The 27014-nt window shown below is 35.2% G+C and overlaps 1 long non-coding RNA gene and 2 pseudogenes across 1 annotated transcript; all 3 read left to right on the top strand.

Moving 5' to 3' along the window:
- Positions 1-16313: 16313 nt before the first annotated feature.
- Positions 16314-27014, top strand: part of LOC107854843 — a 106065-nt pseudogene continuing 95364 nt past the window's right edge.
- LOC124889023 lies at positions 17785-17903 on the top strand (annotated as a pseudogene).
- Positions 19395-21024, top strand: LOC124888731. Its single transcript, XR_007047528.1, has 2 exons — positions 19395-20335; positions 20797-21024. It is a non-coding gene; the product is annotated as an uncharacterized LOC124888731 (long non-coding RNA).

Raw genomic sequence — 27014 nt, 5'->3', positions numbered from 1 at the left:
GACTTCATTGTTGCTGTCTTGCCTCATCACTTGATATACAAGGAAGACTGCCAGTTTACAGTCTCAATACCATGGCAAAAATGTTGGGAAGCCTCAAAAAGTTGGGTCCCTTGTGAAGATTATTGTATATAACCTGGATATGATTCTTGCCAAAAATGTAATTTACTCGAAACTGATGGTATATAGCAGCAGGAGTCAATTAAACAGGTTATATGATTCTTTCTTCTTTAGATGGAAAATCAAATGTCACATGTGTTAATAGTAGTTTCTCTTGGAGAATGATTCTACCTGGTTCCTGAGCCTCATTTTGTAGCCTTGAATCTCAGGAGAAACAACCAAAAATGTCCATCTCGTCCTCATGAAGTTGACAAGGATATGACTGAAAGTACACTTCAGAAATTGGAGGTTAGACCCAAAAGTTGATAAAGATCAGGATATTAACATCAAACTATATAAATGGTTATGCAGCCAAATGTGATAATAGCATAATTCAGTTTTGATTAGACAGTACATCTTTTCTGTTCACAAAATTCTCCTGTTTTTTTCTTTTCTTTTTGATTGGTAACATTGAAGGGGAGTCTTGTATTAACTAGTAAAATTGTTGCCATGTGTTCGAGCTGTGGAAACAGCCTCTAGCAGAAATACAAGATAAGGCTGCATATAATAGACCCTTGTGGTCCATCCCTTTCTCAGACCTCGCACATTGCAGGAGCTTTAGTGCACCGGGCTGCCCTTTGATTGGTTAAGTTATCCCATGTTTGAGCCGTGAAAATTGAATAGAGAAAAAGGGCCTTTCTCTCCATACTCTCATCGCAGTCACCAAAGTCGTGTATTAGAATAGTTGAGTTAGACGACCACGTCTTACATGTGTGTGCACAAGAATAAGAAGACACTCGAATAGTTTGGTTAGATGAATCAAGAAGACACTCGAAATGACACAGGAGTGAGATTCTCTAAAAAGCCAAGGTCTTGGGTGGCCAATAGAGCCCCACTTGGAGACTTGAAAATGCTAAGATTAATGCTAAATGTCTACCTTTTAAAGTTAGAAAGCTAAACCATTCACCACAGAGCAATTGCAAAACAATGCTACATTCAAACATGTGTAAGTTCAACATTCATATGGCTTGGTTCAAGTTGATGCATCGTTACCACTTCTTTCAACAGCAATCTGTCATCCTAGTAAGTCTTTATATTATGTACAGCAGCTCTCAGTCTTTGTTGCTAAATCAAACATGCTATCAGTATGAGTTCGGAGCTGAAAGGGCTAATTTTTGGAGCAAAAATACCAAAGGGGACAATGAATGTAGGAAAAAACTAAATGGGACAAAACGCCCTTGGCCCAGTAATTTAGAAGTCGCTGGTGGGCCAGTGACCTGTAAGTCGATGTGCCCACCAGCGACTTCCTTTAATTTTTCTTCTCGGTGTTTTGTTTGAGTTAACCCTTTCTCTTTCAATTCCTTGTTTTATTGAGTAAGTTGTAGAAGTTATTTTTATTGTATAAAAGATGAATGAGGATTCAGTAAGAGTAAATTTCTATTGAGGTTGTCATGTTTTATATGAAGCTGGTTTTGTAAGATATAGTCGATCACCTGTAGTTATGCAAGTGTATCCATTATTTCTTAATATGAGCGATTGCAATATCTACTAAGGAACAAAATGGGTATAAGAGACGTGGCGGTTATTATCAGACGATATTTAACGTCTTTTTCAGCCGATGGAGTTACAACATTCGGTGAGACTTGTATTTTGAGTGATGATTCTTTGTTTTTAATTCCCTGCGCTGTTGAAATGTTTGATAATCGCATTAAATTAACGAGTCTTGGCATGTATGTGTCAATTGAAAGTTGTCCTATTGTTCAAGAACTCACCGACAATGAATTTGATCTCTGTGATACTTCATATTTACCGAATTAGAATGTTGGTTCTTCAAGGGGTATAGTCTAGCAACAAACTGTTGGAGGATTTGATAGGAACTCAAATGATATAAATAACTTACTCAGAAACGGAGAAGAAACTTAAATAGAGAAAGACTGAGAATAAATAAAAAATTAAAGGAAGTCACCGGAGTCGCTGGACCGCAACGAACTTACTACTCATTTTCCAATTTTTTTGCTTATACTTTAATCATTTTCTTCCAATTATGATTGATCATGGTTGTATGATGTTGGTGCATGAGATGAATTTAAATAGAGAGACATGATCAATATGAAGTCATAGCTGACCCAACTTGTTTGGGACTAAGCCATAGTAGTTATTGTTTTATGATTGATCTTTTTTTTATATATGTTATGAACGGCCATTGTATGACATTTCTTTCTTCCATTAGCCCCCCATTTCATGATATACAAAATCTTGTCGTTAGTTGTCATATCTGTAGTGTTTTGATTCATATCAAATGTTTCGTTTTACAGAGTTCATTTATGCACAGTTCATTTTGGTAAGTGTACAGTCTTTCGTGGCGTCTTCTAGCATTTACACATGCGTACAGGCTACCCTCGTCACACCTCACTTGTGGGATCACGATGAATTTTTTTAGAAAAATAAAAATTTTTGGTTGTTGTTGTTGCTGTTATTGTCATTCTTACCTTTTTTTTCATGTTTCATGCTGAAGCTGGTGTTCTTTTTAAAATTTTCCTTCTATTTTATGATATAATTTTAGAATGTGAACTTATTGCTACTGTGGGGTCTGGATAAATATGCTGTTGAAACCAACTGCTTTTTTAATTTTTTTTGGATCTGTTACTTATTGATTTTGATAGATTTAGCTCTTTTTTGGATTTGCCTTAGTCTTTTATCTGCTGAAGAAATTTCTTTTCTTGTAATTTAGGATCGCTAATCAGAGGGAAAAAAAAAAAAAAAGAAACTCGTTTCGCCTGCTATGCTATTCCATTTCTTATCTTGTACTATATGATCTATCAACTGTATCTATTCTATTCCTAACTATGGTTCAGATTCAGAGTTTTTTTAATATATGATTTGCTCTTGCAAAAATTTCATTGTCACAATGTTATAAAGATTCAGAGAAGGAGATCAAAAGGATAATTTTATTAACTCTGGCAGCAAGTTTTTAAATACACAATATACAACTAACTAGACCTAAAGTACAGGCCACTATCTGCGCATTATCTACAGCTAACTAACTAAAGCTAACTATTCCTAAATATGCTCCAAACATCAGAGACTTAGTCAAATTGTAACAGCTAGTAACAAGAGGTAAATAAAGATAGTTAATACACCCCCTCAAGTTAGGTAAGGTGCAACAATGCCTAACTTGGAACGACACCTAATAAAGGCTGATTTAGGCAGTGGCTTGGTGAAGGTATCAGCAAGTTGATCACAAGCATAAGTATGAGTAACATGAACTCGATGAGCGTTAAACTGATCACGGACATATGCAAAATCTATAGCAACATGTTTCATACGGGTATGGAACACTGGGTTGTGAGATAGATAAGTTACTCCAACATTGTCACAGTAGATCGTTGGCTCTTCGGAATGGTGACATGTAACTCATGAAGTAAGTTTCTCACCCATGTGATCTCTGCAGGTGCATTGGCTACTGATTTGTACTCTGCCTCAGTGGACAAGCGAGCCACTGCACGTTGCTTTATGGACGACCAACTAACTGGATTTGGTCCAAAGAAAAGTATGTAACCTGATGTAGAGATTCTATCATTTGGATCGCCAGCCCAGTCGGCATCAGCATACATATACAAATTGGAGTCAGAGCTGCAAAGGATGCGAAGTCCTAAACTTGGGATTTCTTTAACATACCGTAGTACTCGTCTAACTGCTTTCCAATGTTCATCAGTCGGAGTATGCATAAATTGTGATAATTTATTGACTGCATAAGATATGTCAGGCTGAGTGAGGGACAGATACTACAATTTGCGAAGGGTACGCCAGTAGCGCGTGGCATCATCAGCTACCCGAAGAGGTATACTGGAACACATGGGAGTGGAAACACCTTTACAATTGTCCATATCTAGTTCAGATAGAATTTCCAAAATGTATTTTGATTGAGAAAGAATGAGACCATCTGGTACTTGCTTAACATCAACACCCAAGAAGTAGTTTAGATAGCCAATATCCTTCAATGACAATCTTTTTGCCAAGGAACTAATGACAAATTTAATCATGTGTGGATGGTTTTCAGTGATTATTATGTCATCAACATAGACAAGCACAAAAATAGTTACAGCCAAATGTGATACAAGAATAATCACGGATAGGGTGCGCGTTGGTCCTGAGACATGGTGTGTACAATTGAAGTGTAGAAGAGGCCCAAAATACACCAAAATCAGCCCATAACTTACACTTGATGGGCAGCCCACTCTTTGAAGGCTCTTTTGGTCATTTTAACTTATATCTTGTAATAGTTATATAAAGAACAATGTAGGGTTTTATTTACTTAGTTTATGAATGAAGTTGTAAGTCTTACAAGACAAAGAAACACAAGTCCTCTTTCCTTGAGGCACCCAAAACCGAAATTGGGGCTTAGACAAGTGTTGAATCATTTGTGTTTGCATTTGCTTGGAAACATTGATGCTTGGGAGGTGGATTCCGATCTTGTGTCTTTGTAAGAGATAGGTGTATTGTTGTGTGTAGTGTTAAGGGTCCAAGAGTTACCATTCTTTGGTTCTTAACATTATACCTTCATGTGGTCTATCTATCTATCCCTTTTCTTTTGTAATCTGAGAGTGGTTTTCAAAAGGGTCCTCGATTCTTTGAATTAGTGGACTATTTTTGGAGTGTGTTTGGACTGTTTTGAGTCAATTCCGTGTGTTCCTTGGTTTTCTTGTATCATTTGGTATCAAAGACATCTTTGGTTTTGTTCTTACAATACCAATCTTGGGCTTTCTTGCTAAGAAAAAAAAAAAAAAAAAAGACGTGTTCTTGAGCTTGAGATGTTGGCCGAGAAGTTGAACTTGTTGTTGTTGTATCTTGGCCGAATATTGTGTTTCTAGATCTAGGATTTATTTTTCTTGTGTTGTTGTTTCAACTGTTAGTATTCTTGTTCATTAACACTTTGAGTCGATCTAGATTTGAGTTTTAAAAAAATTGATGTTGTTGTGGTAAACAGGACCATGGTTGTGTGTTGAAGTTGTTGTTCTTGGACTTGTGGACTTATTGTTATAGTCTGGGTTGGACCTTTTTGGTGTTGTTGTTGCTCTTGATAAAGTTGTTGTTGAGTTCTTGACATTCATCACAACCTTTACCCTTGCTAAAACCGAAATACAACACCGAAAAAAACCTTGACCGTGTGTTGACACTAATGTGTGTTGATGTTTGTCGTGGGTTGGAAATTGTTTTTGTTTTGTTGATGTTTTCTTGAAGGTTTTTGTGGTGTTCGTCTTGTTCTTCATCTCATCTTACAACTTAAGACAACCAAAAGTGTAACATAAATTCAAAAAGGTGAACCTACAAGTTGTAAAGTTCTTTGTGAGAAGACTTGAGCCATCACTTTCTTGACTTGACATCTACTTTTCAACCACTTTCCTTATTTCAAGTGACCTTGTTTTGTGGAAATTGTATAAAGTCAAGTCTTGCCTTTTGAATATTAGACTTAAAAGGATATTTAAGACATATACTTTTCCTCCAAAACCAATAGTTTTCATTACATAGTAACTAAAGTTTGTAAACTTCAACTAGTGACTAATTGTGGGGCCATGACCAATAGTACACTGCCACGTCATCCAAGTTACTGTTCACACAAAAATTTTAAACTCAAAATTTGATCTTCTATTTTCATTGTGTTGTTTCTTTAGTTTCGTTTGTTGATTCCATTACTAACTTACAAGCTAGTACTAGATTGTAAGTTAACTTTGAAACCGTCCTTCGTGTATATGTTCCTTTGTGTGTCTTATTCTTTTGAGTCATTGTAATACTTGGTCCACTTCTAGATGCCTCATGGAGTACAAGAAAGTTTATGACACTTGTGAGATAAAAGTGTGAAAAATCCGAAAGACAAAACAATAGAGAGGAAGTGTGAGGACCATTTTTGTACAACTAACTTATTTGTTGTTTTGTAGGTAACTTCTTGGACATAATGGAAACCATTTTGGCCCTCCTTGATGCTTTGTCCCGAGACCTTGCTAGGGCAAATACGGGTCTTGGAAAAATTAACTTGGATGTGGTAACTGTGAGTGAGAGGTTGGATCGAATGGAGAGTCAAAGGAACTCTCATGCTTTTACTCCCGAACAGATACTTCCAATGACCAATCCTCTAAGACCACCACATAATGCCATAAGCCAAGCTCCAAATAGCCCTTAAAACCGAGAACAAGATAGACCACTTTCCCTGCAAGTTGATCAAGTCCAACAAGGAGGACTTGGAAGCCAATTTCCTCCCATCCAAGCTCCACAATCAAAGCTCCATATTACCAAATTGAGTCTCTCAACCGAAATTTCTCTTTCCAAAAACCGACACATCCAAGAAGAGAAATATGGTAGAGAGAGACATGGAGGATATGGAGTCTACGACGATGCTTATATGATAGAAGGAGACTTAAGTCGGATGAGATTGAAGGCCAATCTCAAGAGGGAGAGGAAGCCTAGGGTCAAAATAAAGATGTTGGATCCAAGACTTGTTGTCATTATGCTCTCGGGTTTGGCTGGCTTGTGGACTGTTTTTGTGCATTTCTTATGGGCTGTTTTTAGCTCGTCTTTGATATGTCCCTTGTTATTATTGAGCTACCAGGCTCTTCATGTTTTGCGGACTGTTTTGAGTGGTTTCTTTTAAAGTGGCCAATTGAACGAAATGAAGCCGTGAATTTGTGGGCAAATTCCTCTCAAGATGGAGAGGATAATATAAGAATAATCACGGATATGGTGTACGTTGGTCCCGAGACTTGGTGTGTGCAATTGAAGTGTAGAAGAGGCCCAAAACACACCAAAATCAGCCCATAACTTACACTAATGGGCAGCCCACTCTTTGATGGCCCTTTTGGTTATTTTAACTTATATCTTGTAATAGCTATATAAAGAACAATGTAGGGTTTTATTTACTTAGTTTATGAATGAAGTTGTAAGTCTTACAAGACAAATAAACACAAGTCCTCTTTCCTTGAGGCACCCAAAATCGAAATTAGGTCTTAGACAAGTATTGAATCACTTGTGTTTGCATTTGCTTGGAAACATTGATGCTTGGGAGGTGGATTCCGATCTTGTGTATTTGTAAGATATAGGTGTATTTTTGTGTGTAGTGTTAAGGGTCCAAGAGTTACCATTCTTGGGTTCTTAACATTATACCTTCATGTGGTCTATCTATCTATCATTTTTCTTTTGTAATCTTGTATCTGTTTTGTATCTTATATTGTAAAGCCGTTTTTGTTGTTGTTGTTATTGTTCTCATTGTTGTTTCATCTTGTGTTGTTAAATTAGTTTGTTGTTGGTTGGAAAAGGTGTCAAACACCTAGTTATAATGTCCTTCTTGTATTTCATTCTTGAATCTGAGAGTGGTCTTCAAAAGGGTCCTCGATTCTTTAAATTAGTGGACTATTTTTGGTGTGTGTTTGAACTATTTTGAGCCAGTTTCGTGTGTTCCTTGGTTTTATTGTATCAAAATGCTTCCATACAAAATAAAGAGGTGTCAAATTCTATTCTGAAAAAGACAGTTTTAGCAGATGTTAACGCAGAGCACTATACCAAGTCGGGGAGCTTGTTTGAGGCCATAGATAGCCTTCTTCATTCTGCAGACATAAGTAGGAAATTGGGGATTAATAAATCCTCGGGGTTGCGACATAAAAACTTCTTCATCCAATTTTCCTTGTAGGAAAGCATACATTAAATTTGATGGATTGGCCGATTGTGCTGCACAGCTATAGATAGTACCAATCTTACGGTTGTCGATTTAACAGCAGGACTGAATGTCTCATGAAAATCTAAGCCAAGACGTTCCGTAAACCCTTTTTCAACTAGACGAGCTTTGAAACGATCTATAAAACTATCTGCTTTTCTCTTGATCCTATACAGCCATTTGCAATCCACAACATTGGTTGACATGTTTTGCGGCACGAGTCCCCAAGTTTGACTTTTTATTAAAGTATCATATTCTACTTTTATTGCTTGTCACCACTCTTCATGTTTATCAGCCTGTTTGAAGGTTACAGGTGTAGGTGTCAAATGGGTCAGAAAAGAAAGTTTTCTTTTAGGCTTCAAGATATTATTCTGGGACCGAGTTATAATATGATTTGAAAATGATGGTGGAATCGGGGCAGCAGGTATTGAAGGAGAGGGATCAAGTAATTGGTTTGTGGGATTTGAAATTTTTTGGGGTGGCAGAGGTGGAGGAGTGGCTTCACTGGTGGTTGGGATTGGTTGGTGGGATTGCAATTTTGTGGTTTTCCATCGATGGTATGTGGTTTTGCATTGATTAGAAGAAGGAACAAGGACATGTGTATTACCTGATATCTCTGAATCTGCTGGTACTTGGTCGTTGCTGTTGGAGTGAGCATTAGGTGTTATTGTTGGAGTTGGACTCTACATGGACTGGAATAAGGGATGGAATAGAGGGAGGAGTATTTTGAATTGTTGTTGGATTGTCCTCTTTGGAGTCAATAACTTCCCAACTTAATTGGGAAGTATATTTTCGTAAATCAATGAACAATTGTTTAAAAGGAAATTCTTTTTCAAAAAATTAAAAATCACGACTTATGAAAATTTTGGACTTGACGGGGTCAAAGAACATGTGATCATGGTGAGCCTGAGAGATGCCTAAATACACACACGAGGTAGACCGGGGTTCAAGTTTATTTTTGGTATAAGGTTTAAGCCACGGTAACAAAGACAATCAAAAACTTTTAGTGTGTGATAGTTAGGAGATCGACCAAATAATATTTGGTAGGGTGACTCATTATTGAGGATGGGAGTGGGAAATCAGTTAATAAGGTAGACTGCATATTGACAGGCAAAAGACCAAAGTTCAGAGGGTAAGGATGCTTCATGAAGAAGGGTTTTAGCAGTTTCAAGAATATGACGATGTCGACGTTCAGCTATGGCAACACATTGTGGTGTGTAGGGAGGATAAATTAAGTGTTCAATGCCATGTTTTTGAAGATAAGGCTGAAAACCGATGAACTCACCCCCTCCATCTGTATAAATTGAAGAAATTTTTGTTTTGAAGAAATTTTCTACTAAAGGATGAAACTTTGGAAATATTGATGCAACCTCACTTTTATTTTTAAGTGTATACAACCAAGTGTATTTGGTATACTGATCAACAAAAATGCAATAATATAACTTTTTGTCGAGCGATAAAATGGATGATGGTCTCCATAAATCACTAAAGATAATCTGGAGAGGAAAATTACTGGAAAAAGTGAGTTGTTGGAATGGCAAACGATGCACTTTATTAGAAGAACAAGCACTACAAAGTTCAAACTTTTCTTTGCTAGCAACAACGGGTAAAGAAAATTTCCTCAAAATAAAATTTAAAATTCTAGAGTGGGGATGATCCAATCGACAATGCCAACATTGGAGTGGCACTTTTATGGAGGCAAGGTGAATGGAGGGTTTCCTGGATGGCAAACATGGCCACTCATACAGTTCAATTTTGTTCCGACCTTGTCCCAGTGACTTCAGAGTATGCAATTCCTTCACAACAAAAGTAAAAGGAAAAAATTCAATGGACGTGAGGTTATCTTGACAAAACTTAGAAACAGAGATAAGATTCTTTTTTATTAATGGAGAACAAAGTGTGTCAAAAAGCTTAAAAGCAGATTTACATGCCTGAATTAGAGTTGAACCAATATGAGTGATGGGAATGGTTTTACCTTTACCCATAGAGATTTTTGCAGTTCCTGTATACTCTTCAAGGTTGTGAGGTTCGGTAGTGACATGGTGAGTTGCTCCAGAGTCTAAAACCCAAGAGTTTCCAGATGATTGCTGCCTAGATGCAAAGTTAGCCTTAGCTTCAAAAGGATTATGCGATTTGGAGCGACAAACATCTGTCGTGTGACCAAACTTTTGGCACAACTGACATTTGACAGACTGCTTAGGTGGTCGCCTGTTTTACTGATTGTTAGAATTTGACTGTTGATTATTAGAATTCTATTATCGAGACTGCGATGGTTTCCACGGTTGATTGTTGAAGCAAGGATTGTTCCTGTTGAATTGCGGAGGCGTGTTGGACTTCTGAGCAACAGCAGCTATGATCATCGATGGTTTTTCCAGATTTTGATGTTTTAGAAAAAACTCATGATCTGTGAGCTTGTGAAATAATTCTTCAAAGCTCAAAGGAGAGTCTCGTGCTCGTATCGCAGCAGAGATTTCACGATACTCGATAAAAGGCCACTTAAAATTTTGACAGTAAGTTTATCATCATTGATAGGTGAACCAGCAACTTTAAGAGCATTAGAGAGCGAACGAAGCTCCTACAAGTATTCTGCAATGGTTTTGGAAGTCTTTTTGGTGTTTTGCAGTTGATCTCGCAAGCTGAAGATGCGAGTATGGCTTTTGTTGGCGTAGGCTGTGTGAAGGAGTTCCTACACTTTGTTAGCAGATAGTGTTGATGCAATAGTTGGAGAAATTGTAGGATTGACCGATGTCATCATTATTTGTTGGATCAATTGATCCTGAGAAAACCAGCTCTGATAACTGGGATTTGGTACAGTAAGACCATTTTACGTAATAGTATATGATAGAGCAATCGTGGTTCCATCAAGATGTCCCATGAGTTGATGCCCATTTAATAGCATTACAAGTTGTGCTTTTTATGTTGAGAAGTTGAGATTACCTTGTAGTTTAATAGGTAACTGAGCAATGGGATTAAACTGTACCACATGAGTAGTGGTAGAAACTGCAAAACAACTGGCATCAATAGTATTGTTTACTTGAGCAATAGATTAGAAAGATTAAGGAGAATGAAATGGATCTGACTCGGTGGATCTTATGGGGCTCTGATACCATATAAAGATTTAGAGAAGGAGATCAAAAGGATAATTTTATTAACTCTGGCAGCAAGCTTTTAAATACACAATAGAAAACTAACTAGACCTAAAGTACAGGCCACTATCTGCACATTATCTACAGCTAACTAACTAAAGCTAACTATTCCTAAATATCCTCCAAACATCAGAGACTTAGTCAAATTATAACAGCTAGTAACAAGAGGTAAATAAATATAGTTAATAAATGTTAGCTATTCCTGGTTATGATTTACAGTACTGTATAAAGACAGAGATGTGTAAATTTGGTGCTTTCTGCAAATATTACCATCCAAGACAGGGAGAGGGATATCCATGTCTGGTGACACATAACATTCATGGTTACCCCAGCAACCAATCTTCCTTCTTTTCATGTTCATTATGTTCCTTCCTTCTTCTTGTATTTCTATCTCCATCGTTTGTGTTTTTGTTCTTTTTCCATGTCTTCTCTAAAAGCTTTGACATTAAATTATTTTTTTATTTGACTCATAGAGTTTATTTCACAAAATGAAAGGAAATGTTCGCACTATATGAGAACAGGGCAGTGTGAATATGGCATGACCTGTAAATTTCACCATCCACTGCCAGCTAATGTGCAAGTGTCAGCATTAGTAGTTAGATTTTTTCCTTTTCTCACAGCGGAACCTTTTTCTTTGCCAGTGGTTGTTCCCCCACCAACCACTTATCTAGCACGGCAATCTCTTTCTATTCATTTAAATGAACAATATAGAATGGTTGGTCAACTAACCAGTTGTAACACCTACTTTGACTTTAGGTTCCTATCTTCTTGGCATATATGTGTCAAGACCCGAACCAGGACCTGACTGTGGTGAATATCTCAGGTCCACCAAGTACCGGAGATCACCCCTATACCCTAGCCAACCGAAACACAACACAACTAGCAATGGATGAATTCCGAACATATAACAAGATAGAGCTGAGTTCTGAATATATAACAAGATAGGCAACTCAACTAACTCATAAAGAAATCTAAGAACTTTTACATCCATCCCAATATACAGTAGTCCACAAGCCTCTAAGAAGCCAACATCAATCTAAGTCGGGACATACCCTCGACAATGGCCAAAAATAAACCCAAAGATAGTCTATGATATAGTGAAACCAAAACACGAAATGAGGGTCTTCCAAAGAATGAAAGTTTACCACTTTAAGCTAACTCACGATCGATCCAGAAATCACCTAATCACTGTGCAGGAAGAGCAGAACTGTCTCCATTCCCTGCATCGCATGGGGATACAGCGTCAGGAGACAGCTAGCAGGGTGAGCGCTGGCATGTAACTCAGGATAAGATAAAATAATGCCAATTCAAATTTCAGTCCAAACTCAATGTACATGTTCACATGCATGCATACATACATATATATACAAGATTCTAGGTTAAGGAACAAGGTTTAGCATAAGATTTAAAATCATTATCCTGGATTGTGTAGCTCAACAGTCATACAAACACCCACGGACTATATGGGTCCAGCTTCCCCTGCTGAAAGGGCCTCAGTGTGTGTGTGTGTGACACAAGAATACGATCATCAAGACCAACCATCATGCTGGCAAAGGTGAGTTTCTAGTATCGGTCCCTCCGGGATCTCCACCTTCACGACCTAGCTACACAACCCCCTTTAAGCCCAATTAAAACAAGTTTCACACAATCTATCCATTTAACCAAGCAATTATCAAATTCCCTAGAAATAGTGTGAATATATATTGTTTATACATAGTTATACAAAAAATATACATACTTAATACATTATAGATTTTGTTTATGTAATGTATAAAAGTGTATCATCTTATACATATTCTTAAAAATGAAAAACAAAAAAATGAATAGGGTTCTATGGTACACAGAAGAAGTAAAAAATTTAGCCCAAGTCTATGTCAATTAATTGTTTAATTATAGGATTAATCATAAGAGTACTATGAGATAGCTAGAAAGAGAGCTTTAATTTGTCCAATGGTTTAATTAAACGGGCAAATTAATTAAGGGTGACAAAAAAGTTTCAAAATTAAAAAAGAGTGACACAAGTCTTAAATATTAAGTAGAGATGATAATTTTAAGATTAGTGTTAATGACACTAATTTTTAAACCCTCAAGTTTTATTATTTACATAAAGATATCTACACCATATTTACACAAAGATCCCTACACCATCAGCACCACTCCTCCTCCACACTCTTTTTATTGCTGCCGCCGCCACCTCCTCTTCCTCCACTATACTATCACTACCATGGCCACCTCTTCCAAATTCACCATTATCTTCTCCCTCTACATAACTATCACCTATTTTTCTTTTTTCTCCTCCTCCACCATCGCTATCAACACCACAACAAATGTCATCTTCTCATTTTGCATCACTACCAGCACCACCATCTCCATTTTTACCATAAATGTTACTTTTTTGTGGGCTCCTCTTCCAATCAGATCTTTTTCCAGAAATTAAGTAAGTATCGAAGTTGTTGAGCAATTTCTATAGTTGTTGCAGCAACTTCGATAGTTGTTGCAGCAACTTCGATAGTTGTTGCAGCAACTTCGATAATTGTTGTAACACAACAACTAATAGTAGTTGTTGCAGCAATTACCGTAGTTGCTAAAGCAACTCTCGTAGTTGCTGAATTTGCTAAATTGTTTCTTCATTCATTTTTAAAAGAAATCAAAAATTTTCTTTTCAAACTTTTTTTAAAAAAATAGTCCATGAAAATTAAAAAAGGAAGAAAAACGAAATGAAAAGAGAAATAAAAAGAAGAAGAGAAGATGGAAGAAGAGAAAAATCTAGAGAGAGAGAGAAATAAGAAAAAGAAGATGGGGAGAAAGAAATTGGAGAGAGAAAGAAAAAGAAGAAGACAGATTGAAAGATAAGAAAAGAAGAGAAATTCTAAAATTTGAAATTTGTAGTTAGAGGACTTTTTAAAAAATTTAAAAGTTTTTAAAAATTACACTTTACAGCCGAATTAACTTAATTACAATTTAAATGAAACTTTGACCTTAGCTGGTCAAAGTTATCACCATTTTTAATTTAAATACTTTTTTATCACCTCCCACTTAATTTTCTCTAATTGAACCCTACAAATAGACATACCTAAAAAATAAATATGGACTACAACTACTGCTTGTCAAGTTGTAAAAAATTAAAGGAAGTTAGGCATGATAAAGATCATAAATGGAGTCCTTTTTTTTTTACTTTTTTGGTGTCCGATACCCACGTTGAAGCCTAAGTATTAATCCGAATTCACCAGGGGATAAAGCGCTCCCTACCAAAGGTAACTCCATATATGATTAAGGATGAAGGAGTACTTGTCACTTCACTACAACCTTTAGTGGCCATAAATAGAGTCTTACTATACATTATTGCGCTGCCCAGGGGCAGAGCCACCTTATGGCTAGGGGATTCGAAATTTTACTATTTATATATAGTTAAAATTATTTTTTATTTATATATAATTAATGTTGAACCCTCTGTGGCTAGTTCGTGTGCTTACTTCTTTCGATTTTAAACTCCCTTAGTGAAAATCTTGGCTTCGCCACTAACATTGTCATCTCCATATACTTATCGTATTGAATAATTAATTCTGATATCAATTGTTTAGCTCAAAATATTCTTAATATATGATGTAATACTATCCGCTTTGAATCAAGCCCAACCACATAATTTTCTCTCTATATACATTTAGGTATAGGGTGAACCTATAACATAAATTGCTAAAAATTAGAAGCCTCTCTTTTATCTTTAATTAACTGGTATTAATTAATGGGAAAAGGCTCAAATATGTCACTGAACTATCAGAAATGACTCATTTATGTCATCCGTTAAAAGTTGGGCTCATTCATGTCATCGCTGTTATAAAACTGATTCATCTATGCCATTATTTTTTAACGGTGGTTTTCTAACAAACTGCTTTGCCACGTGACCTCTTATTAGAGGTCCATGTCATTTTTTTTATTTTTTTTATTTTTTTTTTTAAATTTTGATCCATTAAGAAGAATTCACCCACGCCCAATCTATCACCTTAACCCATTTTAATATTACTCTTAACTTTGACCCTAGATTTAAACATATATATAGTCATTTAGTCTTCGAACATAAAATTTACACACTTGAATACTACGTTTAAAATAATTTAGGTTAGAATAATTAATAATTTAAAATGTCAAATGAAGAATCTGTGATTAAAAATTAATTTATTTTGACTCTCAAAATCCGAGCATCATCACATAATTTAAGACGAAGAGAATACCACATAAATGAAGGACCACAACTTTTAATTAGGAAGAAAACCTAAAAATTCCTTCTAAATTTGGATTATAAGTTTTATAATTGAATTATTGGTAGTCTTAATTATTTCGTGAATTTGGCTATTTGGTAGCCTTTATACTCTTTAACGTGGACGAGACGTAGAGCATAACTTTTTTCTGCGTGGATGGATTCTTTAATATACACATTAAAGATCCATTAATATACACATAAATAGTGTTTGCGTGAGTAGGTACCAAACAACACTAAAAAATATATGGACTGAAAATACCCTACGTACCTGGATGGTGGTCTTTTATTTATTTTATATTTTTTTAAACTCTAACACGCCTAAAAATAAATTATGCTCTACGTCTCATCCACATTAAAGAGTATAACGACTACCAAATAGCCAAGTCTGCGAAATAATTAAGACTGCCAATAATTCAATTATACAACTTATAATCTAAATTTAGAAGAAATTTTTAGGTATTCTTCCTAATTAAAGGTTGTGGTCCTTCGTGTATGTGGTATTCTCTTCGTCCTAAATTATGTGATGATGTTCGAATTTCGAGAGCCAAAAAAAATTATTTTTTAATCACAATTTATTCATTTGTCATTTTAAATTATTAATTATTCTAACCTATATTATTTTAAACGTAGTATTCAAGTGTGTAGATTTCATGTTTGAAGACTAAATGATTATATATATGTTTAAATCTAGGGTCAAAATTAAGAGTAATAATAAAGTGGGTTAAGGTGATAGGTTGGGCGTGGGTGAATTCTTCTTAATGCATCAAAACTTTAAAAAAAAAAAATGATGTGGACCTCTAATAAGAGGCCGCGTGGCAAAGCAGTTTTTTTTAAAACCACCGTTAAAAAATAATGTCATTGATGGACCGATTTTATAACGGCGATAGCATGAATGAGCCCAACTTTTAACGGATGGCATAAATGAGTCATTTGTGATAGTTCAATGACATAGTTGAGCCTTTTTCCTTAATTAATTGATCTTCTAGTTTTCCTATAAATAGATGACTGCATGAACTCATTTTAGATATCATTTTCAACATCACTAATCACAATTGTTGAATTTATCTGCCCAATTTTTACGCTATTTCTTTTTTTCGACAATTTCTACACAATGGAATCATCTAAAATTGAACAATTTCTACAAGACAAGACTATTCTTATTACTGGAGCCACTGGTTTTCTTGCAAAGAGTATACACTTTCTCTTCCTTTTATGACATATACACTTTCTCTTCCTTTTATGACATCTTTAAGATCATAATTTTTTTAAAAAAAATAATTTTGAACTAGATATAAGTTCCTTATATTATTTTTTTTTTAAATGTAGTTTTGGTGGAGAAGATACTTAGAGTTCAACCAACTGTGAAAAGACTATACCTTCTATTAAGAGCTACAGACATCAAATCAGCCAAAAAACGTTTTAATAATGAGGTTTAATAGTTTTATGTAGACATAGAAAAAACAAATATTCTTAATTGTCTAATATTATCTTATAATGCATAAATGACTTGATGGGATTTAAAACATATTCTTGACTTGCAAGTTTGGGTGCGGAGGGAGTGGCTTCTGTGGAAGACATGATGCGGTAAGTGAGGTTACGATGGTTTGGACATGTGATGAGGAGGGCAAACGGATGCTCCAGTACGGAGGTGTGAGAGACTGACTATGGATAGTTTTTCAGGCGGGGCAGAGGTAGGACCGGAGAAATATTGGAGGGAGGTGATTGGCATGATGGAGAGGTTACAGCTTACGGAGGACATGATCCTTAATAGGAATGTGTGGAAGATGGGGTAGAGGGTTAGTGGGTAGGAGTGCGTTTGAAGTAATTAATAGGGAGGAGTACGTTGTTTGCATCTGTCCTTGTAGTTTCGTGTAGTTTCATGTGAGTAGTGTTCTGAGGATGTTTCTGGTCTCGAATATATAGTTTATAGTATAACTCTGTTGATGTCTCATTTCTTTAGTTATCTAGCGATGTGTTATCCTATTTTGTTGTTTATTCTTATGTTTTGTTGTGGTTATATTGTTATCCGTCCTGAGTCGGGGGTCTGTCGAAAACAACTTCTCTACTTCATCTGACGTAGTGGTATATGAACTGCATACACTTTATCCTCCCCAGATCCCACTTTATGGAAATACACTGGATACGTTGTTATTGTTGTCGTCCTCGTCTTGACTTGAAAGTTTCATTCACAGATTTTGCAGGCTGAATTGTTTAATGTTCTAAGAGAAAAAATAGATATAAATAACCTAAATTCTCTGGTAAAAGAGAAGGTATTTCCAGTTGCTGGTGATATTTCATTTGAGGATTTTGGAATTGAAAACTCAGAGATGAAAGATGAGATGTTGAAAGAAATTGACATAGTCAGACATTCAGCTGCAACTACTAGATTTGATGAGAGGTATATATAATTCATATGATATCGTATGTAATTGCTCGAATATATCGATAACTTCTTATATCTGTCAGTAAATTTCATTTAGATATATTTGAACAAGGGCGTGTTAACTCCAATTGAGCACCATGAATAGGAACACTTTCAATTCAAATTTTGGTTTGTTCCCGCCTGTTGTCTATTGCGTAGTTAATGCGATCAAACCACCACTAACGCACCGAATCCCATCAGAACTTTGAAGTTAAGCATGCTTGGACAAGAGTAGTACTAGGATGGGTAACCCCCTTAGAAGTCCTCGTGTTGCATCCCTCCTTTGAAGGAAAGTCTTGGAGTAACTGGTAAAGTCATGTGACCGGGAGGTCACGGATTCAAGTCATGGAAACAACCACTGACAGAAATGCAAGGTAAGGCTGCGTACAATACACTCTTGTGGGGGGCCCTTCCCCGACACCGCACATAGCTGTCCTTTTTTCGTCTATTGTGTAGTTAAGTTAACAATGTCATTATATGACATCCTTTAATTACACATATCAACTTTAATTGGGATAACCCTGAGGTTTTATGGGTTATTGTTGCAAATACATATAATTACATAAGGAGATGTCATATTTTAAATGGTTAACTTATTTACGTAATGGACTCTTCAGAACATGAGCAAATAATACGTTCCTCAATTTGAGTCGGAAGTGTCTAATAAGAAAACTTTATCAGGTGCTCATATGCTTAATTGGAATAAAACATAACTTGCATGTCTAAATGAAATTAACTGATGAATTTAAGAAGTTGTCGATGTATTCAGACTATTTAAAACATAGCATAAAAATTTGAATATCTTTTTTCTCTTTTTCTTGTAGATATCATATTGCCATGAATATCAATGTGCTTGGTGCTGCCAATGTCCTCAAGTTTGCTAAAAGATGTGCCAATGTGAAAATTCTTGTTCATGTATCCACTGGTCAGTTTTTATATGATACTCAGTTTATTGTTTATTTTATTGTATTTGTTTGTTATACTGTTATCTGTTTTGAATCGAGGTCTATCAAAAATAACCTTTTTACTTCATCTGAGGTAGTGATATGAACTGCATACACTTTACTCTCCTCAGACCCTTGGAGAGGAGCTAGCATATATTCAGGGGGTTCATACCCCTTTTGGTGAAAAATTACACTATTTATGCATGATTAAAATTACTTTTTATGTATATATAGTAGATGTTGAATCCCTTTCAGCTAGTTCGTGTATGTATTTTAAAACCCCTTAATGAAAATCTTGACTTCGCCACTGTCAGATTTCACTTTGTGGAAATATACTAGGTATGTTGTTATATTTGTACTACTCATTTTAGAAGTGAATTTAGAATTCATAAATCAACAAGAGTTGTGATGGAGTGGTAAGTAATTCGTCATCCACAAACATATGTCTTGCGTTCAAGTCCCTCTGGGTATAGAGTTGCATTTGTTAGGGAATTCTTTACCCCCAATGTAAAACTTTTCGACACGAATCGAATTTAGTCGAACTCCAATGGGAATATTGAATGCCTAGTCGGTAACTGTGAACACCTAATTTCGTCCTTCTTCGATATCGTTTTTACCCATTTTTTACTTTATTCTACCGTATACCCTCACCCATGTAATTATGCCCCCGCAAAAAATATAAAAATAACAATCCTTAACAAATTTTATCTTATTTTAATCCTATCCTAACAAGCTCTCCAATTAAAAGTGGACACCTCACCACACCCTACCCCTCCTACCTTACCTACCCGCGCACACCCACCCCCTCCCCCGCCTCGTTATCAATACTCAGGGCAAACAGAAAAAAAAAGGGGGACCACTCACTAATTTGGCTTCCCTTCAAAAGAAAAATAATGAAGATACAGTGAGAAGAAGGAGCGCACACACTCATTCACCTTCTTCTTCACGGGCAAACACACAAGAACCTTCCATTCTTCAATTCTCCACACATATACACTCATTCGCACAGAATTCTCTACACACTACACACACAGCTCACAATAATCGCTCATCCTCACTGATTTGCGCACACCCACATACGGGTATACGCGCACATCACCGGAAAGGCAGAAATATAGCTGAATTGGAGATCGGGAAAGGTGAACGGTGGGAGATAGGTCGGAAACAGTAAAAGAGAGTAGGGAGACGAGAGAGAGATATAGAGGGAGATATAGAGGGAGAGACGATTAGAGAAGGAGACTGATCTTTCTCGGATCTTCTTCTTCACAGGTACAGAAACAGCGTGAAAAATTTCAGAAAAAAAAAAGAGATCGATCAGGTAGAGAGGGTGAAAAATTGAGAGAGAGAGAGAGAGAGAGAGAGAGAGAGAGTGAAGATTTCAAGTCGTTGGTCACTGTTCCGGCGACTTAGCTCGCCGGAATTAGTTTTCCATTCCTTGTTCGATCGTTTCTCTTCGGATTCCGGTGATATCTCGCCGGAATCGACGTCAAGCTTATCATCTCGGCCTGCTCCATCCTAAAGTTCCCTAGATCCTCTCATTCTTCTTGATTTCTGGACAAAATCTAGCTGGTATTTCATCGGGGTTCGATTTTGTACGTGTCTTCAATTTTCTACCGAAAATTGGATTTGGATTCTGGTGGTCGGCATTCGATTCTGATTTGGATTTTTATATCGGAGTTGGAGCTCGTCACTGTTGAGGTTCTATTCGAAATTCTGAAGTTCAGGCTTTCTTAAACATTATTATCGATTGAAATTGATTATCGAAAGGTCCATTTCTTTAACCCATTCTCTCTTCTTTATCGTAATTTGTTGAATTGATCATGTTTGATATTGAATGATTTGGTGGATGTTTGATGTCATTAATGTGAAATTTGTATGATTATCATGCTTTAATTGTGGTTATGTCTATGTTATTGATATTGGATTCTGACTTGAAAATTGAGTTGATAATCGAAGCATGTGTTAATTTTGGGTTAAAAAGAGAATTTGGGGCGGGAATAGAGAAATTGATAAAATTTGAAGGTAGATTAATTTTTGTTGTTCTTTTGTTTAATTCGGAATAAGCATGAATATGATAGATTTATGATATGTCGAATTGGATAGGCAATATAAGTTCAGGTAGGCAAAATCTAGGAGCGATGTGTTGATTGAATGCTTTGAATGTTTAAATGTATGTTTTTGAACGTTTTTCTAGCTAGTTATTTAATCAGATGTATTCATTTGGCCAGGGGATTCTCCGAGGTTTCATGTATTTATTCACCGGGGAATGTCCCGACGTATTACGTACTCGGAGGACGTCCGTGACGAAGGCCCGAGGCATCGGAGCGTAGTGTAGGACTAGTGTAGGCTAGCATAGGTTTATATTTTCGCATTTTTTTTTATTTTGGACTGTATAACTGGATTGGACACTAAATTTTGGATTGTTTTGTTTTGTTTGTTTGATTGATTGTTTTGTATGTTTTGTGTGGTTTATACCTTTGTAGTGTCAAATTAGCCGATATTGCTCCACCAAGCGACCGTGGTCAACCCACGGGATCGAGGGGTGCCTAACACCCTCCCCTCAGTCAACAGAATTTCTTAGCCGGAATCTTTGTTCGCGGATCAGTTTAACAGAGTCAAAACTGTTTTGAAAAGGATTTTTAAAAGGTGACTTGGCATACCGGATTATGCCAAGTGACAACTCTGAATTTGAATGTAAAAATCATTCTTTTTCGAAACAAACTTCCATTTTGTCACTTAATAATAAAAATTCTTTCGAAACTAATATTGAAATCTTTTGGAGTGAAAAAGGGGTGAGACGGTAATCAAAAAAAAAAGAATTTAGAATTCTTGATGATTCTGAATAGAGGTGACAAAATTAGCTCTTGAAATCATAATTCGTCAAATTTGTTCATGTTATTGGTTGTTCATCTGTTAGTTGAACCAATTTAAGCTTTTTAAAGTTGGGTCAATACCTAACCCAAATTGATTCATGAAAAATCTTATCAAATATTTTTAAAAAGATAGTTATTTAATTGGACATGTCATGTATAGTCGTAATAATGATAAATAATAATTTTATAAGGTACTAAAAAATTATAAGATAACAAATAAAGCAATTTAAACTTAGTAAGAGTTGAACAGGTTGGGTTATGACTCGCATTTTAACCTATTTCAGTTCAAATAACTTTTTGGCGATTCAATAATCCATCTATTTATCAACTCAACCCATCTTGATCCACCCAAATATAGCTCAATCCGCCCATTTGCCACCTATAATTCTCAACAATAAAATTTTTAATTAAGAAGCACTAAACTCTGTTCAAACATAACAAGACACATACATAGATACAATTCAAAGCAAGTATTCTCATAATGCTTGCTTAGCAAATTTACATCACCAACATCAACTAATTTCGTTCTGAAATATTAGGTCTTTGCATTTTTTTATCTGAATTATTGTCTACTATTATCAAAGCACCTCAAAGCTAACTACATCAAGTATTTGAATACAATCACCAAAAGCCGCATGAAAATTTCTTTTGTCTATAAAATTACATCCACATGACAGCTGACTCATTAATTTTGAGGCATGTTTTGAGAAACTAAACATGTCATATGTTATGTATAGTTTAATTTTTTTTTTTTCTAAGGTTCTTGAAGAAATTGTCATGTTAGTTATTTCTATGTTTCTCTCACATCTTATGTTTGTGGGGAAAGGGAAAGGGAAGAAGTCATACAAGAGAAATCATTCAATTTTGAAGATTCATACATAGATATTGATGTGGAGAGGAAGGTGATAGAGGACAAACTCAAGGATCTTGAAGCTCAAAATCTTTCATCAAAGGAAGTTACAATGGCTATGAGAGACTTAGGCATTCAAAGGTGATTTTTATTTTTTTTTTGAGATATCATATATTTCTTTGTTTTATCCTAACTATTTTCTTGTGTTCGATATGCAAGCAGAAACTACTAATTATTTTAAAATCATTTGTATATAATCAAGACTTGATACAATGGAAGATGGTATGGAGGTAAAGGTGTGACGTGGTGGAGACTGGGGCTACTAGGATGGGGTAAAGATGAGGTGTGTTGGAAGGTGAGAAGGATACAATCACTACATGGTTCCGCTACTGGACATTTGCCCTATCTCCAGTGATGCAGCCATGATTTTCACCAAGGGGGTTCAGAAGTAACATACGAACAAATCGAAGAAGGTTCAACATTTACTATATACATATAAATAATTTTAATCATGTATAAATAGTATAACTTTTCGTCGAGAGAGGTGAGGATCATGAACCCCTTAGCCAAACGGTAGCTCCACCCATACCTACCCCCACTATAGGGAGTCATGTTCCTCATTTAAAGGAACTTGCTTTTTTAGAAAAATATTTTTAAAAATTTTGACAAATCGAACATGAGAAATTAAATTAAAAAGTATTGATATTTTCCTCCATACCAATATACAATGACACGATTTTATAATCACACAAATATCATGTTATATGTTATGCTTAATATCACATGTTCTAAAAAATTCTCATTTCCTTAATCTTTTGAACTCTTTGGCTAGTCAAACAAATTCACATAAAATGAAACAAAGGACTATGTCTTAAAGTTCAAATTTTAACAATTATTTTTATTACAATACCATGACTATTGATCATGTAGGGCAACTTTACATGGGTGGCCAAACACATATTCCTTCATAAAGGCAATGGGAGAGATGATGTTGGGTCACTTGAAAGAAAATCTACAACTTGTTATAATACATCCAACGATTATCACTAGCACTTTATCCATTTCCTGGATGGATTGAAGAAGTGAAGTGAAATTTTGTTGCATCTTTTCACTATGTGAACATGAAGGGGAGCCTTGGAGTAATTGGTAAAGTTGTTGTCATGTGACTAGGAGGTCACGGGTCCAAGCCTTGGAAACAACCTCTGTCAAAAATACAAAGTAAGGCTGCGGACAATATACCCTTATGGCGGGGCCCTTCTCCGGACCCTGCACATAGCGAAAGCTTTAATGCACCAGGCTGTCCTTTTCACTATTTGAACCTAAGTGATTCATGTATCTAATATTTTGTATATATAACTTTTGCAATTGTCGAACATTGGATACTTTTCTTTTGATATATGGTAAAGGTATATCAAATGTCTTCTTTGCTGATCCAAACACAAAAATGGACCTGGTATGTTCTTTATATACTTGTTTCCAAGTTAGTATGCTTCCTTTGTTGGAACCTGATGCAGGATGCTTTGTATATCGGACTATCTTCTTTTAGGCGTTTGATTGAGTACTCGATTTACAAAAGAAAGAAGATTTTTTGAACGTGTCCAGAATCCATAGAAAATTATATAGTGGTTGTAGGTTCAAATATATAGCACTCGCTTTGTAATGATTTTTATAAAATCATTAAAAAATCGTTAACTCAATAATCCAATAGCAATAAATCAGTAACATATTCTTTTTCGATTCAATTTATTGATCGGTTCGATTTTTGCACACTCCTAGTAAAAGCATGCCATTAAGGATAAAATGAGAGTAAAAGATTTTGAAATGCAAAATGGATGATTTTTTTTGACCAAACTAATTAAATGTAGTGTGTCATAAAAAAAGACTTAGGAATGTTTTTACAAAATTCAAAACTTGTGACTGTAGTATACACTAATTATACAAATACACACACATTATATCTCCCACCATATTTAATTTAAGTGAATGAATATAAGGTTAATTAGAATAGGTGTTCTTTCATAAATTACAAAGATAGTATTTTCAACTTTTTTCCAATTACAGATTCCTCCAGACTCTACTTTGTGGAATATACTGGATATGTTGTTGTTATCCAATTACAGATTTCAAGTGACATAATGGTGAACTCTGGTCTTGCAACAAAATCATAACGGTCACAAAATCTTCATAAATGTGTCATAAAATTGTGATAGACTCGTTCGTTATAATAATTCCATACTTTTCTTGTAATATACATAATCTTTTAAAAACTTTTTACCAATTACAGATTCCGGCTGACATGATGGTGAACTCTATGCTCGCAGCAATTGTAGCACATGAAAATAATAAATCGTCTCAAAATTATTTCATATATCACATGAGTTCATCTAAAAGAAATCTCTTCAAACTTAGTGATTTGAAATTTTTCATGTCATTACTTCACCAAAAATCCATGGATTGACAAAGATGGAAGCATCATCAAAACCAAGAATAAGACATTGTTTAGCAGCATGGACATCTTTCTAGCACACATTTCAAGATATTAGTGGCCATTGTTAAAGGTAAAATGTTTTCAAGATAGATGTTTTTTTCTAGTAAAGCATCTAGTACCTCTGAACTATGATCAAATTTTCAACGACACACTTCAACTTCACGGGGGTCCTATTATCCCCTAAACTAAATTTTAGCATAGTTTTGTCAACCTTTTTAGCTGACGTGGCACCTTTTGTCAACCTTTTTAGCTGAACGTGACACCTTTGACATGGGTCCCATTTTATGTAAAAAAAGGCATCACGTCAGCACAAAAGGGTGACAAACTACACTAAAATTGATTTCATAGGGTAATAGGATCCCTGTGAAATTAGAGTGTGTTGTAACAACTTTCGCCACAGTTCGGAAAGGTACTTGATGCTTCTCTCTCCCTCTTTTCTTTTTGAAAAAAAAAATGTGGTAATAAGGAATCTACTGGCTCGACTGATCTAGAATTTCAAATTCAGTCAACATAGGTGATAGGACCCATATTAGGGAAAGAGCTTCTTATCTATATTTTAGAGCTCGAATATAAGATCTTATTGGAAATGTGAATAAAGTACGTAGTTACATTAGTAGCTGAAAAGGAAAGAAAGAAATATATAATATGTAGGAATACTTTTAATGGTGTGAGACCTTAATGGAAAAATTATATGGGCTTGGCAAGAAACCAAATTACGGTACACCTTGTTAAGATACATCATTGGGATGTTTTAGCCCAATAATTGATATTAGAGCCGACGGTTCAGCAAGACAAGTATAGAATTGACAAATTGGTAGCATGGGCCGGACTTACTGCCTTTGCCCAGCCACAAGCTGATTTACTTTATCATGTGAAATTTTGTTTGAGAAAGATTGTTAATCGTGTGAACAGAATCTCACATTGATAGCCAAAAAAGAACATTACATATAAAGTGTACGAATATTCGTGACGATTTGAGACATTTTGGAAAGTCATAAATCGGTGCTTGGTTTCAAGCGAATAGTATCACATCATGTTTTTTTTTTTTTTAAAGCTGATTTAATTCAATCGACCTCTGATTAGAAATGATGAAACGCATACAATGCTAATGAACACTTCCACAATACAATAGTTTTCTTATTTTTCTAACAATAACACTAATACCTTGTTTTTTACATGTGTTTAGATACTACAATTGTCAAATGTATTGTCATTATATTATCTTATTGATGGAACCTACACAAATTTGAAAAGGAAGATTGATAAGGCCATACATCTATGAGAACTTTACAAACCTTACTTAATTTTCCATGGAAGGTATGTGCGCATTATAATTTCTAAGAGTTAAGTTTAATGTATTCTCAGCGCAAATAATTTTTTACACTATCAAGTAAGGGTATCAAGTGGGCTGGGCTGGTTCAACCCGGAACCAGCCCGTGAAATTTAGCCGAGTTGTGGGCCGGGCCGGGCCGGGCCGGGTTGTGGTTAAGTGGGTCAGGCCGAGGTCGGGTTCAACAGTAAATTTTTTAAAAACAACCCTGAACTGGCCCACTTAGCCCAACCCGGTCTAACCCACCTAAACCCGGTTAAATATCCGATCAAAACCGGTCAAAAATCAAAAGAAAAAAAGTTTTTTTCCAATATTCACTATATATACCCACCTATATACATTTTAAATACGTTAAACAATATATATACATTATATATATAGTTTATACAGCATTAAAATTTAAAAAATATATATACACATATACACAATTACACACGTAATCATATATACGACTATACGTTAGTTAAATATATAAATTACTCTAAATAAAATATATACTACAAGATATATACAACAATATAATGATATATATAATAATTTATAAAACATATACACATGTAAACGTTAAATATATATGTCTATAAAAGATATATACAAATATATATGTACCATTTTATATATACGTACTACTTTAAATAAAATATACTACACTATAAATACTACAATATATACACACACTATATATATAGTTATACACTAATTTATAAAACATAAACATGTATACGTTAAATATATACGTCTATAGAAGATATATATACACATATATACGTACCATTCAATATATATGTACTACTTTAAATAAAATATACTACAATATATATACTACAATATATACACACACTATATATATAGTTATACACTAATTTATAAAACATATACACATGTATACATTAAATATATACTAC

This window comes from Capsicum annuum, chromosome 11, assembly GCF_002878395.1.
Source record: "Capsicum annuum cultivar UCD-10X-F1 chromosome 11, UCD10Xv1.1, whole genome shotgun sequence".
Classification (NCBI taxonomy): Eukaryota; Viridiplantae; Streptophyta; class Magnoliopsida; order Solanales; family Solanaceae; genus Capsicum; species Capsicum annuum.
The sequence above is the reverse complement of the archived record's forward strand: the minus strand, read 5'-3'. Positions and strand labels throughout refer to the sequence as shown.